The sequence below is a fragment of the Agelaius tricolor genome, unplaced genomic scaffold (assembly GCF_023055355.1).
Source record: "Agelaius tricolor isolate 1412-34295 unplaced genomic scaffold, bAgeTri1.0.p SCAF_102, whole genome shotgun sequence".
NCBI classification, from domain to species: Eukaryota; Metazoa; Chordata; class Aves; order Passeriformes; family Icteridae; genus Agelaius; species Agelaius tricolor.
The window spans coordinates 38,238-55,194 of record NW_027269362.1 but is presented as its reverse complement, the minus strand read 5'-3'; positions in this window follow the sequence as shown (position 1 = coordinate 55,194).

Here is a 16,957-nt window from a genome sequence, read left to right as displayed (position 1 = left end):
TAAGAGGCTTTTTCAGCTTCTCTCAGCTTGTTTTCAGCAGGTGTTTCTGGGCATCTAAAGCAACAGAGGCTTTGAAGATACTGTGAAGAAAACAGCAGGGAACGCAGGGAGTATTTAAGCTCACAGTTTTGGGTTTTGTGTTTAGGGGTGGTAAAGTGCATTTGTAATTTCTGGTTTTGTTCTTATTTTGTTTTGTATTTCTTTTAGGAAGAGCGCAGCTTCCAGAGGCTCCAGGTTGTGTCAACTACAACACTTTTTTCAGCAGATTCATTGTGTCACAAGAGGGATCTGCCCAGTGTCCAAGATGATGTTTGAGATTGAGGCTTCAGGTGAGTCGAGGATTGTGACTGGGAGAGGGAGGGTGAGCGGGTATCTGGTTAGGAGTTATTGTTGGGGGGGTGGTTTTGAAGGCAGCAGGGTGAGAAAGGGTGTTTATTTGAGCCCCCCACCCAAGGCCTTTTAGAAGCCGAGCAGAGGCATTCACATGTCTTACAGCACACAAGGTCACCCACTGCACTCACAGGAATGCCATTTCACTTTGCCTTTCTCTTACTCAGGTGCCACTCACAATAATGGGCACAGCCTTGGAATCAGGATGAAGCTGGAGCCTGAAGGAGCCAGGCACACTCAGGAGAGGGCAAGTATCTGACTCGCTGGGATTTGGCCCACATAACTCTGTACTCATACTTTGGTTTTGTTTTTCTTTATTGTAGCTGACCGAGAGGCTAACAGGCAATCATGAGGCCCTCCAGAGCAGACTCATTTCAGGCGCAACGTGGATCCACATCACCGATCATCCAAAAGATAAGTCAGGGCCACGGCCTGGAGATGGGATGATGGGAGAGTAGTGGGTTGGGAGTTCCTGGGACAGATTTAAAAATTAGCAGAGGGAAAAGCAATCTCCTCCAAGGGGCCTCTTAGGACAGCTAAAGGGAGAGGCTCTACTTGTGACGGCAGCTTTCAGGCGGGCAGCGCAGAACAGTTCCGGTCGACGTCGTGTTGTCCGGCGTACCGTGTTACCTAGTGTGTCTTTGGGGTCCCTTTTGCCTTTTCCCCTCGAGACCCTCACCACAAGCATGATGTGTTGTGTTTGTTGTCCCCCTGTTTGTCACGTTCCGTGTCACGGGTGTCTGCACATGTTTGTGCCGGAGCTGCCCTGCCCTGCCGCATAGCCTGCTGCAATAGGACAAGTCCCAGGGACTCGCAGTTTGTGGGGCGTTGCCAGACTCTAGATGATATTCCTAGATAGACAGGAGATGTTTGGAGCTGTGAAGTTATCCTGCAGCCCTTTGACTTTTGTCCTCACTTTCTTTCAGACGCAGAGGGATAAAATCCAGGGCAAAATCCATCCACCCATCCCGAGTGAGGAGGTTCCCCTGAGCAGGTCAGGCACCGTTTGTCTCTGCAGGGGGAGCGTCAAGTGTGACTCTGTTACAGCACTGTTCTTTTTCTTTTTAGGAGGTAAAGCTGGATATCGGCAGTCAAGATGAGGTGGGCAAGGTGAGCATTGAGTAGGGTACAGAAGCAGTTGTTATTGCTCCAGTCTCACTTTCCGGTGCAACTCTGAGCATCTGTTCCTGTTTTTTCATCAGCCTTGGAGCGCGGCCGAAGGGTGCGGCCCCAGGAGCCGGGCATTCTTGGGAAAACAGTGAGTGGCAGAATTGTTGGGTTTTGGCCAGTGTGCTGCATTGATCATGCATTAATATTTGGATTTCTTTCATGTAGCTGACTAAGAAACAACAGGGAGTTGTTGAACAAGAGTGCCAGCAGGAACTTCCCAGATGTCGAGGCTGCCTTCTTTTGCACCTGACACGGACCTGCATCCCCAGCTGTGCGAGAGATAAGTAGAGGGCTACAACCCAGAGAGGGGATGAAAGCGGGGCGCAGGGTAGGGACCCACCGGGAGGGGTTTTTGAGTCTCCTTTGGAGATGGGGGCGTCCATGAAGCGGCCCCTTAGGCCCCATTAAAGGAAAGTGCCACTTTTGATGACAGAACTGGGGTGCGCAGGGCAGAGCAGTCCCGGTGTGTATCGTGTCACTTGTCTTTTGTGTATTATGTGTTGTTTGGATATGTCATGTCCTTTACCTTAGGCCTTGGAGGGGCCTGTCAGAAACCTTGGCATCATTGTTAGCATCTGTGATCTCTGCATTCCTCGGCCTGGCACCCAGGCCATAGAACTTTGGACTCAGGAGCTCAGACAGGCATCAGACTCTCTTGTCTCTTTAGCAGCATCCGGTCAGCTGTCTTTTCAGGTCTTGTTCTGAGCTGTGTGGACAGCTGTGCCCCGCCAGGATCCATTATGGCGGACTAGGACTTGAAAGAAGGCGAGGACAGGTAGAGGATTCTCGGTCATCCACCTTTGCAGTTCTTGGAATAAATCATTCGGTTAGCATCTTGTTCCTCCAGGTTTTTCTGAGCCTCATCAGCTCACCATCGGTCTCCCCTTGGTCATCTCCTTTTGCATTCTCTCAGTCCTCGTAGCCATTTTCCTTGCCAGGAGATTTCTGTCCATGTTGTGTCCCCGTTGTCTGTCACGTCCTGTCTGTCCCGTGTCACGGGTGTCTGCACACATTTGTGCTGGAGCTGCTCTGCCCTGCCGCATAGCCCGGTGCAATAGGAGAAGTCCCGGGGACTTGAAGTCTGTAATGTGGGGTGTAGTTGGACTCTAGGTGGGGTTTGTAGGTGGACACAAGATATCTGGAGCTCTTAAGTTATCCTGCAACAGTTTGACTCTTGTCCTAACTTTTTTTTCAGATTCAGATGGATTAAATGTGTGCCAGAGGGCCCCATCCTGGGTAAGGGGATTCACCTAAGCAGGTTAGTCACCATTTGTATCTGCAGCAGAAGTGTAAATGATGATTCTGTTACAGCTCTGTTCTTTGTCTTTATTTTTAGGAAGTCAAGGCCGAGAGCAGCAGTCAAGGCCGAGTGGGCGAGGTGAGCATTGAGCAGCGTACAGAAGCAGTTGTTATTGCTCAGGTCTCACTCTCTGGTGCAGCTCTAAGCGTCCATTCTCGTTTGTGCGATTTAGGCAATCGACTCAGCGTGTGTCCGGCCCCCGTCACCAGCCGGCCGATGCACCGGGTTTCCTGCAAATGTGAGCCCTGTGGAGGCATTACAGGATGCAGTGATGATGAAGCCTTCAAATTCTCTATTTCACGGTCCCATCCAGGTAGCCCTCAGGAATGGCAGAGGAGGTGGGGTGAGTGCAGGAGGTAGGGAGCAGGGGCGAGGCTCTGCTGAGGTCTCAGCAGTACCAAATCACCTTGTCTCCACCCAAGCCAGGTGCGCCCTGCAACCATGGCGTTGGCCTCCGAGCAAGCCTGAAGCGTGCGGCCTGAGGAACCGGGCATTCTTAGGAGAAGGGTGAGTAGCAAAGTTGTTGTGTTTTGGCTGCTGTGCTGCTAAGATTGTGCCCTCACATTTGGTTTTGTTTCTCTTGGCAGACTAAGAGACAATAGCCCGGTGTCAGCAGGGACTTCGCAGACGGCGCATCCGCTTTCTTTGGCACCCGACGCAGATCAGCCTGCCCACCTGTCCGAGAGATAAGTAGATGGCTACTACCCACAGAGGGGGGGACAGTGGGTTCTGGGTCATGATCGCCGGGAGGGCTTTTTGATTCAGCTTTGGAGATGGGGATGCCCAAGAAGCGGCCCCTTAGGCCCCGTAAAGGAAAAGCGTCGCTGTTGATCACCGTGCTGAGGCGCACAGGGCAGAGCAGTTCCGGTTTGTCTTGTGTCACTTGTCTATCATGCATTCTATGTTGTTTGGGTATCTCATGTCTTTTATCTTAGGCCTTGGAGTGGCCTATCAGAAACCCTGGCATCATTCTTAGCATCTGTGATCTCTGCATTCCTAGGCCTGGCACCCAGGCTGTAGATGTGATTCTGATACCTGTCTGAGCTCCCCAGTCAAAAGTTCTCTCTTTGGAAGCATCTGGTCAGATGTCTTGTCAGGTCTTGTTCTGAGCTGTATGGACAGCTATGCCCCACCAGGATCCATTATGGTGGGCTAGGACTTGAAAGAAGGCGAGGACAGGGAGAGGATTCGTGGTCATTCATCTTTACAGTTCTTGGTATAAATCATTCAGTCAGCATCTTCTTCCTTCAGTGTTTTCTGAGCCTCGTCAGCTTGCCATCGCTCTCACCTCAGTCATCTCTTTTGGCATCTTCTCAGTCCTCGCAGTCATCCTTCTTGCCCAGAGATTTCTGTCTGTGTTGTGTGCCCATTGTTTGTCGTGTCCTGTCTGTCCCATGTCACGGGTGTCTGCACACATTTGTGCCGGAGCTGCTCTGCCCTGCCACATAGCCTGGTGTAAAAGGAGAAGTCCCGGGGACTTGGAGTTTGTAATGTGGGCTGGACTTGGACGCTAGATGCTATTCCTAGGTTGATATAAGGTGTTTGCAGCTTTTGAGATTTTCTGCAGGTGTTTGACATATGTTCTAACTCTCTTTCAGGTGCAGTTGCATTGCATCCATGGCAGAGCCCCCCATCCTGGGTGAGGGGGTTCCCACAAGCAGGTCAGTCACCATTTGTGTGTGCAGGGGGAGTGTCAAGGGTGACCCTGTTACAGCTTTTTTTTTTTTGTCTTTATTTTTAGGAAGTATAGCTGGATCCCATCAGTCAAGTTCAGGAGAGCAAGGTGAGCAGTGAGCAGTAGCCTTTCTTGTTGCTGAGGTCTGAATTCCTGGGGCAAGTCTAAGTCTCCATTCTCGTTTTTGTGCCTTAGGCAATCCACTCGGAGCATGCCAGGCTCCCATCCCCAACGGGCCGACGGACCGGGTTTGCCGCTCTCGCCAGCCCTGTGTTCCAGGTAGCCATCAGGAACCACAGAGGAGTTGCGGTGAGTTGGGGAAGGAGGGAGGAGGAGCCAGGGTCCGCTCAGGTTTCATCAGCTCCTGTCCTCTCAACCCAGGCATACCCCGTGACGATGGCATCAGCCTCCGAGCGCAGCCGAAGCGTGCGACCCGAGGAGCCGGGCCATCTTAGGAGCACGGTGAGTAGCAGACGTGTGCGGTTTTGGCTGATGTGGTGCCAAGATCAGGCACTGATGTTTGGTTTTCTTTACTATAGCTGTCTAAGAGACAACAGCCCGGTAAGAGCAGGACCTTCCCAGCTGATGAGGCAGCCTTTCTTCGCACCTGAGACGGACCCGCATCCCCAGCTGTCCCAGAGATAAGTAGAGGGCTGTGACCCACAGAGGGGATGAAAGCAGGGGGCTGGGGTGGTGGGGGGGTTTGAGTTGGCTCTGGAGAGGAGGGTAGCCAAGAGGTGGCCCCTTAGGCCCCATAAAAGCAAAGCCTGACTTTGGGTCCCAGCGCTGAGGTGCGCAGGGCAGAGCAGTCCCGGTGTGTATTGTGTCACTTGTCTTTTGTGTATTATGTGTGTTTGGATATGTCATGTCTTTTATCTTAGGCCTTGGTGGGGCCTGTCAGAAACCCTGGCATCATTGTTAGCATCTGTCATCTCTGCATTCCTTGGCCTGGCACCAATGCCGTGGAACTTTTGACTCGGGAACTCAGACAGGCATCAGACTCTCTTGTCTCTTTAGCAGCATCCGGTCAGGTGTCTTTTCAGGTCTTGTTCTGAGCTGTATGGACAGCTCTGTCCCGCCAGGATCCATTATGGCGGACTAGGACTGGAAAGAACGTGAGGGCAGGCAGAGGCTTCTGGCCGTAGGATTCTCGGGCATCCATCTTTGCAGTTCTTGGAATAAATCATTCGGTTAGCATCTTGTTCCTCCAGGTTTCTCTGAGCCTCATCAGCCCACCATCGGTCTCCCCTCAGTCATCTCCTTTTGCATTCTCTCAGTCCTCGCAGTCATCTTCCTTGCCAGGAGATTTCTGTCCGTGTTGTGTCCCCGTTGTCTGTCACGTCCTGTCTGTCCTGTGTCACGGGTGTCTGCACACACATTTGTGCTGGAGCTGCTCTGCCCTGCCGCATAGCCCGGTGCAATAGGAGAAGTCCCGGGGACTTGGAGTTTGTTATGTGGGGTGTAGTTGGACTCTAGGTGGGATTTGTAGGTGGACACAAGATATCTGGAGCTCTTAAGTTATCCTGCAACAGTTTGACTCTTGTCCTAACTTTTTTTTCAGATTCAGATGGATTAAATGTGTGCCAGAGGGCCCCATCCTGGGTGAGTGGTTTCCCCCGAGCAGGTGAGGCACCATTTTTCTCTGCAGCAGAAGTGTATGCGGTGACTCTGTTACAGCTCTGTTCTTTGTCTTTCTTTTTAGGAAGTCAATCTGGATACCAGCAGTCAAGGTGAGCAGTGGAGAGAAGTAGCTGTTATTGCTCAGGTCTCAGTTTCTGGTGCAGCTCTAAGTTTCCATTCTCTTTTTTGTGGTTTAGGCAATCCACTCGGAGCCTGCCAAGCCCCCGTCACCAGCCGGCCGACGCACCAGGTTCCCTGCACGTGTGAGCCCTGTGGATGCATTCCAGGACCTGGTGAGGAACCCCTGAACTTTTCTATTTAAAGGTGCCATCCGGGTGGCCTTGGGCACCTGCCAAGGAGATGCGGTGAGTCGGGGAAGTAGGGAGGAGGAGCGAGGGTCCCCTCAGGTTTCAGCCGTGCCAAATCACCTCATCTCCTCTTAACCCAGGCACCCCCCGTGATGACGGCCTCGGTCTCCCAGCGTGCCCGAAGCGTGCGGCCCGAGCAGCCGAGCGTTCTTAGGAGCAGGGTGAGTAACAGACTCGTGGGGTTTTGGCCGATGGGCTGCCAAGATCGGGCACTGATGTTTGGTTTTCTTTAATACAGCTGTCTAAGAGACACCAGCCCGGTGCCAGCAGGACCTTCCCAGCTGATGAGGTGGCCTTTCTTTGCACCTGAGACCGGCATCCCCAGCTGTGCGAGAGATAAGTAGAGGGGCACGACCCGCAGGGGGGATGAAAGCAGGGGGCTGGTTTGGGAATTACTGGGAGGGGTTTTGAGTCTCCTTTGGAGGTGGGGGCGTCCATGAAGCGGCCCCTTAGGCCGCATAAAAGCAAAGCCTGACTTTGGGTCCCAGTGCTGAGGTGCGCAGGGCAGAGCAGTCCCGGTGTGTATCGTGTCACTTGTCTTTTGTGTATTATGTGTTGGTTGGATATGTCATGTCTTTTATCTTAGGCCTTGGTGGGGCCTGTCAGAAACCCTGGCATCATTGTTAGCATCTGTCATCTCTGCATTCCTTGGCCTGGCACCAATGCCGTGGAACTTTTGACTCGGGAACTCAGACAGGCATCAGACTCTCTTGTCTCTTTAGCAGCATCCGGTCAGGTGTCTTTTCAGGTCTTGTTCTGAGCTGTATGGGCAGCTCTGTCCCGCCAGGATCCATTATGGCGGACTAGGACTTGTAAGAATGTGAGGGCAGGCAGAGGCTTCTGGCCGTAGGATTCTCAGGCATCCATCTTTGCAGTTCTTGGAATAAATCATTCGGTTAGCATCTTCTTCCTCCAGGTTTCTCTGAGCCTCATCAGCTCACCATCGGTCTCCCCTCAGTCATCTCCTTTTGCATTCTCTCAGTCCTCGCAGTCATCTTCCTTGCCAGGAGATTTCTGTCCGTGTTGTGTCCCCGTTGTCTGTCACGTCCTGTCCTGTGTCACGGGTGTGTGCACACACATTTGTGCCGGAGCTGCTCTGCCCTGCCACATAGCCTGGTGCAATAGGAGAAGTCCCGGGGACTTGAAGTTTGTAATGTGGGGTGTAGTTGGACTCTAGGTGGGATTTGTAGGTGGACACAGGATATCTGGAGCTCTTAAGTTATCCTGCAACAGTTTGACTCTTGTCCTAACTTTTTTTTCAGATTCAGATGGATTAAATCCGTGCCAGAGGGCCCCATCCTGGGTGAGTGGTTTCCCCCGAGCAGGTGAGGCACCATTTGTCTCTGCAGCAGAAGTGTATGCGGTGACTCTGTTACAGCTCTGTTCTTTGTCTTTCTTTTTAGGAAGTCAATCTGGATACCAGCAGTCAAGGTGAGCAGCGGAGAGAAGTAGCTGTTATTGCTCAGGTCTCAGTTTCTGGTGCAGCTCTAAGTTTCCATTCTCTTTTTTGTGGTTTAGGCAATGCACTCGGAGCCTGCCAAGCCCCCGTCACCAGCCAGCGGATGCACCGGGTTCCCTGCACGTGTGAGCCCTGTGGATGCATTCCAGGACCGGGTGAGGAAGCCCTGAACTTTTCTATTTAAAGGTGCCATCCAGGTGGCCTCGGGCAGCTGCCCAGGAGTTGCGGTGAGTCGGGGAAGTAGGGAGGAGGAGCGAGGGTCCCCTCAGGTTTCAGCCATGCCAAATCACCTCATCTCCTCTTAACCCAGGCACCCCCTGTGACGACGGCCTTGGTCTCCGAGCATGCCCGAAGCGTGCGGCCCGAGCAGCTGAGCGTTCTTAGGAGCAGGGTGAGTAGCAGACTTGTGGGGTTTTGGCCGATGGGCTGCCAAGATTGGGCAGTGATGTTTGGTTTTCTTTAATACAGCTGTCTGAGAGACACCAGCCCGGTGCCAGCAGGACCTTCCCGGCTGACGAGGTGGCCTTTCTTTGCACCTGAGACCGGCATCCCCAGCTGTGCGAGAGATAAGTAGAGGGGCACGACCCACAGAGGGGATGAAAGCAGGGTGCTGGTTTGGGAATTACTGGGAGGGGTTTTTGAGTCCCCTTTGGAGGTGGGTGGGTGTCCATGAAGCGGCCCCTTACGCCCCATAAAAGCAAAGCCTGACTTTGGATCCCAGTGCTGAGGTGCGCAGGGCAGAGCAGTCCCGGTGTGTATCGTGTCACTTGTCTTTTGTGTGTTATGTGTGTTTGGATATGTCATGTCTTTTACCTTAGGCCTTGGTGGGGCCTGTCAGAAACTCTGGCATCATTGTTAGCATCTGTGATCTCTGCATTCCTCGGCCTGGCACCGATGCCATAGAACTTTGGCCTCAGGAGCTCAGACAGGCATCAGACTCTCTTGTCTCTTTAGAAGCATCCAGTCAGGTGTCTTTGCAGGTCTTGTTCTGAGCTGTGTGGACAGCTCTGCCCCGCCAGGATCCATTATGGCGGACTAGGACTTGTAAGAATGTGAGGGCAGGCAGAGGCTTCTGGCCGTAGGATTCTCAGGCATCCATCTTTGCAGTTCTTGGAATAAATCATTCAGTCAGCATCTTGTTCCTCCAGGTTTCTCTGAGCCTCATCAGCTCACCATCGGTCTCCCCTCGGTCATCTCCTTTTGCATTCTCTCAGTCCTCGCAGTCATTTTCCTTGCCAGGAGATTTCTGTCCGTGTTGTGTCCCCGTTGTCTGTCATGTCCTGTCTGTCCTGTGTCACGGGTGTCTGCGCACACATTTGTGCCGGAGCTGCTCTGCCCTGCTGCATAGCCCGGTGCAATAGGAGAAGTCCCGGGGACTTGAGGTTTGTAATGTGGGGTGTAGTTGGAGTCTAGGTGGGATTTGTAGATGCACACAGGATATCTGGAGCTCTTAAGTTATCCTGCAGCCCTTTGACTTTTGTCCTAACTTTCTTTCAGATGCAGAAGGATAAAATCCAGGGCAGAGCCCCCCTCCCAGGTGAGGGGATTGCCCCGAGCAGGTCAGTCACCATTTGTCTCTGCAGAGGAAGCATAAATTGTGGCTGTTACGGCATTGTTCTTTGTCTCTCTTTTTAGGAAGTCAAGGCCGAGAGCAGCAGTCAAGGCCGAGTGGGCGAGGTGAGCATTGAGTAGCATACAGAAGCAGTTGTTATTGCTGAGGTCTCAGTTTTGGTGCAGCTCTAAGCATCTCCTCTTGTTTTTTTATTTTAGATGGTCCACTTGCCCTCTCTCCTGGCCGAGCATGCCCATGCCAGGTGTGTGCAGGCTTAAGGTATTGGTGTGGCATCCTTGTCAGATTTGGGAGGTTGTGTTTTCACGGTATCTCAGCCTGCTTTTCTGCTTTGTTTCATTGCAGGTGCTGCCCTAGGCACGCCAAGGAACAGAGGAGGGCAGGTGAGTCAGAGTTTAGGCAGGCTGACCCATAGGTGAGTGTTACACAGCAGCATGCTAAGCGTGTCCCTTTTCTCTTCGCAGGTATCTTCCGGGCACCCTTCAGAGTCAAATCAAGATTTGAGGTGAGCCGGGGTAGTGGCGCGGAGGAGTCCCGGGGATTACTGTTGTTGAGGGCAATAGTCACCTTTTCTGTTTTGTCTTAGGTACCCTGAGGAGGCTCGTAGCCCAAGCTTGGAAGTGGCAGCACCGAAGCACACACGGAGAGCATCTCCACGTCCGACTGAGGATGGATTTTGTCCGCTCCTCTTCCAAAAGCTAAGTGTCGGGGCCAGTGGCTGGGAAAAGCCTTTACTCTCACAGGGGCCAATTTGATGTCAGCTTAGCGGAGAGGTCTGTAGGGGCATGGGCTCTCTGGAAGTAAAGGGAGAGGGTTTCCCTTCCGCCTCGCCAGAGCCTTTGCCGGGCAGGGCAGTTCCGACCCATCTCCACATTTTCATGTACTTTGCGTCGTCCGCCTCCCTCGACTCGACGTCGTCACGCATCTTTCCCCCGAGGAGCTCGCCTTCACGTCCGGAGCTACGGCCACGGTCACCCGGCAGTCGGCTTCCTTCTCTAGGCTCGCCGAGCCTCTCGAGCATTCTCTTAACTACTTCGGCACTGACTTCTTTTGACGAGTTCCATTTCATCATCACGTGCTCTTGTCATAGGGCTTCCTTTCCTTTGGCATCGTCAGCCTCTGGCTCATCTTGTGCTAGGAATCTCGGGTCCCTACGGGGACAGTGCCAGGCAGTTGCCACTTGTCTCTGTGTTATGTCATCTGTGTCTGTGTTATGTTGTCCGTGTCTGTGTTATGTCGCCTGTGTCTGTGTTATGTAGTCTGTGTCCATCGTCTTCTGTGTCACAGGCCTTTGTTATGTCTCGATGCTTTATCGGCACTATTCTGTGCCACATCGCCTGCGTTCTACTCACATTCCTTTCCGGATATCCCTTATTCCGGCATCTTTACATTTTTACTCTTTGAGACAGGAATGTCTCACAGGGACAAGATGCTCTCATCCGTCTTCCTTCTCACTACTGTCTTTGGTAGTGCCTTTTTTTCCATGCCATTCTCTTGGACTTCCTGAGGGAGCGTCTTACACCCTCCTCACGTGACTGCAGGAGTTCGATAGGTTCCATCCTCCCAAGGGGTATAGGGCTCAAGAATTAATCTTCCAGAGAGCTACCTCAAGTCCTGGCTTACATTGCATGTACCTATGTTGGCTTATACTGTATGTACTTACACTGTGTGTACCTATGCTGGCTTATACTGTATGTACTTATATTGTGTGTACCTATGCTGGCATATATTGTATGTACTTACACTCCATGTACACTTGCACTGTATGCATCTGCTTTTATTGTGTGTACTCATGTTGTACCACTTATGGTTGGAGCTGCCCTGCCCTGGCACGTAGTCACAGTGAGATAGAGCAGTTATAAAAACTTTACTGTTCATCTGTCTTTTATGGGATTTTGGGTAGAAAACTTATTGGTCCAGAGCGGGGACAAGTCCTAGCTGTCAGCCACTCGTTGACCACTTCCTGTTGTCTCACAGGTCCCCGAGGCTACTGATTTCCCCAGAATCTGCCATTTGACGTTGAGGAGTGGCAGCCAGAAGAACCGTGGAAGCGCGTTCTTCAGTGTCTTGAGGAAGAGCCGCAGGGAACGTTTAAATGGGAGGAGTGCGTGAGCGTGTGTGAGAGCACGTGTCTGTGTCTGTCTGTGTCTGCTCGTCTCTGCGTGTGTGAGCGTGTGTGAGAGCACGTGCCTGTGTCTGTCTGTGTCTGCTCGTCTCTGCGTGTGTGAGCGCATGCTGACTGGATTTAACCGTGTGTGTGACTTTTGCTTTTCAGGTTTTTCAACTCATTTGTAAATTTAGAGTAAAAAATCCCCAGCCGGGTTTACCCCCCCCCGGCTGTTTTTTTTTTTCTTTTTTTTTTTCCCCCCCGGCTGGGTTTTTTTTCCCCCGGTCCTGGTCGGTCTGCGAGGCGACGTTCATCGCCAAAGTTTGGGCGTGGATCGTCCAGGGACCGGGGTTTTCATCAGGCAGGAGGATTTTTTGGAGGCTCCTGGGAACCACGTTCCCAAGGACCAATGATTGCTGGGGTGTAATTTAGCAGTTGTGATGAGAGGGATGGTGAGTTTGTGTGTCATGTGAAGAGGGTGTTAATGGTAGATGAGTGCTGTTTTTTGTGTGCTTTTGTTGGTTTGGGTTTCCTGTAACAATAAATCAACATGTAATGAAAACAGAAAAAGGTTATCATCTTGTGTTAATGTGTATTGCTCTGTATTGCAGGCTGAGCACAGGGTGAACTCTCTCCCCCTTGCTGTGACACCTGGGCTGGCAGGGATGACACAGTGACCTCGGCCGGCCGATGCTGCCTGTGCCATCACCTGGCACTGACGTGTTTGATGAAAATCCTTTTCCTGGGTTTTTTCTCCTGAGAAGCCTCAGAACAGAAATGGAACCAATAACGATCTGCTGGCTGTGGAGTGTGGGCTGGAGATGTTTTAGCAACAGGGGCATCTTGGATTGGTCTCCTGTGCATTGTTTCTACTTGATGACCAATCATGGTCCAGCGGTGTCGGGGCTGTGAGCAGTCCCAGGTATTTATTATTCATTCCTTTCCAGCTTTCTGATGTCTCCTTGCTCTTTTAGTATAGTTCTAATATCTCATCTTCTTTTAATATAATAGAGATCATACAATAATATTTCAGCCTTCTGAAAGGGGGAGTCAAGATTCTCATCTCCTCCCTTGTCCTGGAGGACCCTCAAACACCACCACAATCAGCGGCCGAGCGGGTTTGTGCGAGCCTCTCAGTAACCATCGGCTGGTCCCGAGTCGGCAGCCCCGACACGGCCGACAGCGGGGAGACACCCGAGGGTGCTGAGGGCACCTGGGCTGGGGGGAGACACTCTCTGTGTGTGCCCCAAGGGTGCTGAGGGCACCTGGGCTGGCAGGGAGACACTCTCTGTGTGTGCCCCGAGGGTACTGAGGGCACCTGGGCTGGGGGCAGACACTCTCTGTGCCCCGAGGGTGCTGAGGGCACCTGGGCTGGGGGGAGACACTCTCTGTGTGTGCCCCGAGGGTGCTGAGGGCACCTGGGCTGGGGGCAGACACTCTCTGTGCCCCGAGGGTGCTGAGGGCACCTGGGCTGGTCGCCTTTGCAGCAGAAGAGACACCAGAGACAGCGGTAGAAGATCAAGGGCCGACTCTTAGCAGGGGTTAATCCAAGGTTTTATTAGGAGTCCCAGAGGAGCTCCTGCACCTCAGGGGGCTCCTGCCGAGAGCCCTGGGAGATGTGCCAAGGTTACATTTAAAGGGAGGTGGAAACCGAAAGGAGATAACATCCTACCAACCATTAAGTGACCCTAAGGGATGGATGCTGGGGGATAGACATACAGGACAGCGTATGGGGCAAGGCTTGGGGGGCTGACTCCCAGCCTCTGGCTGATCACTCAACGACTTGGACTGAAACTTCTGGATGGAGGGGATGGGAGGCTGAGTGATTGACAGAGAGCCAGGGTGGGGGTTTGGGGATGATCTCATCCCGGGAGAGGGATAACACAGGTAAAGGGAGGGGGGTACAGTTTGGGATAAACCATTTGGGAAAAATATGGGGATACAAAACAAAATTACTTCAAAGTATTACAAAGTATAAAAATGCACTACAGCAGGGTTGGACAGCACCAAATAAAATGCTTTAAAAATAGAAAAATTAAAAATAAAAATTAAATAAAATTAAAATAACAAAATTAATTTAAAATAAATGAAAAACATTATAAAAACTGTAAAGTGCTGTACAGTGCCGTAAAAGTTCCATAAAAGGTAGTGCCGTAATGCAAGACCCTCAAACACCAACACAATCACCAGCTTGAGTTGGTCTGGACAGCACCAAATAAAATAAAATTAAAAGCTTTAAACATAGAAAAATTAAAAATAAAATTTAAATAAAAAATAAAAATAAAAAACAAAAAAAAAAGCTTTAAAAATAAAAAAATCTAAAAAAATTAAAAAAACAAAATAAAAAGTTTAAAAATAGAAAAATTAAAAATAAAATCAAATAAAAAATAAAATTAAAAAATAAAATAAAAAAATTTAAAAATAGAAAAATTAAAAATAAAAAATAAAATTAAAAAGCTTTAAAAATAAAAAAAATTAAAAAATTCAAATTAAAAAAAGTTTCAAAAATAGAAAAATTAAAAAAAAAATTAAATAAAAAACAAAATAAAAAGCTTTAAAAATTAAAAAATCAAATAAAAACCAAAAAAAAAAACCAAAAAAGCTTTAAAAATAAAAAAAATTAAATATAAAAATCAAATAAAAAATAAAATTAAAAAATAAAAAGCCTCAGAAATAGAAAAATAAAAAATAAAAATCAAATAAAAAATAAAATTAAAAAACAAAAAGCTTCAAAAATAGAAAAATTAAAAATTAAATCAAGTAAAAAAGAAAATTAAAAAATAAAATAAAAAGCTTTAAAAATAAAAAATTAATAATAAAAATTAAATAAAAAATAAAATTAAAAAACAAAAAAAAGCTTTAAATATAGAAAAATTGAAAAAAATTAAATAAGAAATAAAATAAAAAAATAAAAAGCTTTTAAAATAGAAAAATTAAAAATAAAAATCAAATAAAAAATAAAATTAAAAAAATAAAAATAAAAAAGCCTCAAAAAAAATTATAAATAAAAATTACATTAAAAATAAAAAAAAGTAAAAAGCCTCAAAAATAGAAAAATTAAAAAAAAAAAAAAAGCCTAAAAAATAGCAAAATTAAACATAAAAATTAAATAAAAAATAAAAAATAAAAAGCCTCAGAAATAGAAAAAATAAAAATAGAAATTAAAAAAAAAGCCTCAAAAATAGATAAATTAAAAATAAAAATTAAATAAAAAATTAAATTAAAAAAAGCCTCAAAAATAGAAAAATTAAAAATAAAAATTAAATTAAAAAAATTAAAAAAAAACCCCCGCAAAAATAGAAAACCTGAAAATGAAAATTAAATAAAAAATAAAATTAAAAATAAAAAGCTACAAAGATAGAAAAAAATTTAAATTAAAAATAACATTAAAAAATAAAAAGCCTCAAAAATAGAAAAATTTAAAAATAAAAATAAATAAGAAATCGAACAAAATATAAAAAGCCTTAAAAATAGAAAAATTAAAAATAAAAATTAAATAAGAAATAAAACTAAAAAATAAAAAGCCTCAAAAATAGAAGAATTAAAAATTAAAATTAAATAAAAAATAAAATTAAAAAAAGCCTAAAAAATAGAAAAATTAAAAATAAAAAATTAAATAAAAATAAAATAAAAAATTAAAAGCTTCAAAAATCGAAAAATTAAAAATTAAAATAAAAAAATTAAAAAGCTTTAAAAATAAAAAAAATTAAAAAAAAAAAACCATAATAAAAAGCTTCAAAAATAGGAAAAAATTAAAATAAAAATGAAATAAAAACCAAAATTAACAAAAAAAATAAAAAGCTTTAAAAATAAAAAAAATTATTTTTAATTAAAAAAATTTAAAAAATTTAAAAAATTAAATGAAAAACAAAATAAAAACCGTAAAGAGCTGTAAAGTACTGTAAAAGTTGCATAATTGGTAGTACCGTAAACGCGACTGTCGTAAAAGATGCCGTAAAGCGCGACTGTCGTAAAAGTGTCGTAAAAGGTGCCGTAAAGCGCGACTGTCGTAAAAGTGTCATAAAGCGCGACTGTCGTAAAGCGCGACTGTCGTAAAAGGTGCCGTAAAGCGCGACTGTCGTAAAAGTGTCGTAAAAGGTGCCGTAAAGCGCGACTGTCGTAAAAGGTGCCGTAAAGCGCGACTGTCGTAAAAGTGTCGTAAAAGGTGCCGTAAAGCGCGACTGTCGTAAAAGTGTCGTAAAGCGCGATTGTCGTAAAAGGTGCCGTAAAGCGCGACTGTCGTAAAAGGTGCCGTAAAGCGCGACTGTCGTAAAAGTGTCGTAAAAGGTGCCGTAAAGCGCGATTGTCGTAAAAGGTGCCGTAAAGCGCGACTGTCGTAAAAGGTGCCGTAAAGCGCGACTGTCGTAAAAGTGTCGTAAAAGGTGCCATAAAGCGCGACTGTCGTAAAAGGTGCCGTAAAGCGCGACTGTCGTAAAAGTGTCGTAAAAGGTGCCATAAAGCGCGACTGTCGTAAAAGGTGCCGTAAAGCGCGACTGTCGTAAAGCTGCCGTAAAGTGCGACCGTCGTAAAGCTGCCGTAAAGTGCGACTGTCGTAAAAGTGTCGTAAAAGGTGCCGTAAAGCGCGACTGTCGTAAAAGGTGTCGTAAAGCGCGACTGCCGTAAAAGTGTCGTAAAAGGTGCCGTAAAGTGCGACTGTCGTAAAAGGTGCCGTAAAGCGCGACTGTCGTAAAAGTGTCGTAAAAGGTGCCGTAAAGCGCGACTGTCGTAAAAGTGTCGTAAAAGATGCCGTAAAGCGCGACTGTCGTAAAAGGTGCCGTAAAGCGCGACTGTCGTAAAAGTTGCCGTAAAGCGCGACTGTCGTAAAAGTGTCGTAAAAGGTGCCATAAAGCGCGACTGTCGTAAAAGGTGCCGTAAAGCGCGACTGTCGTAAAAGTGTCGTAAAAGGTGCCGTAAAGCGCGACTGTCGTAAAAGGTGCCGTAAAGCGCGACTGTCGTAAAGCTGCCGTAAAGTGCGACCGTCGTAAAAGTGTCGTAAAAGGTGCCGTAAAGCGCGACTGTCGTAAAAGTGTCGTAAAAGGTGCCGTAAAGCGCGAGTGTCGTAAAAGGTGCCGTAAAGCGCGACTGTCGTAAAAGTGTCGTAAAAGGTGCCGTAAAGCGCGACTGTCGTAAAAGGTGTATTTTACGACAGTCGCGTTTTATGACACTACCTTTATGGAACTTTTTTGGTACTTTACAGCACTTTACGGATTTTGTTTTGTTTTTTATTAATTTTTAATTAATTTTATTTTTTAATTTAATTTTTATTTTTAATTTTTCTATTTTTAAATCATTTATTTT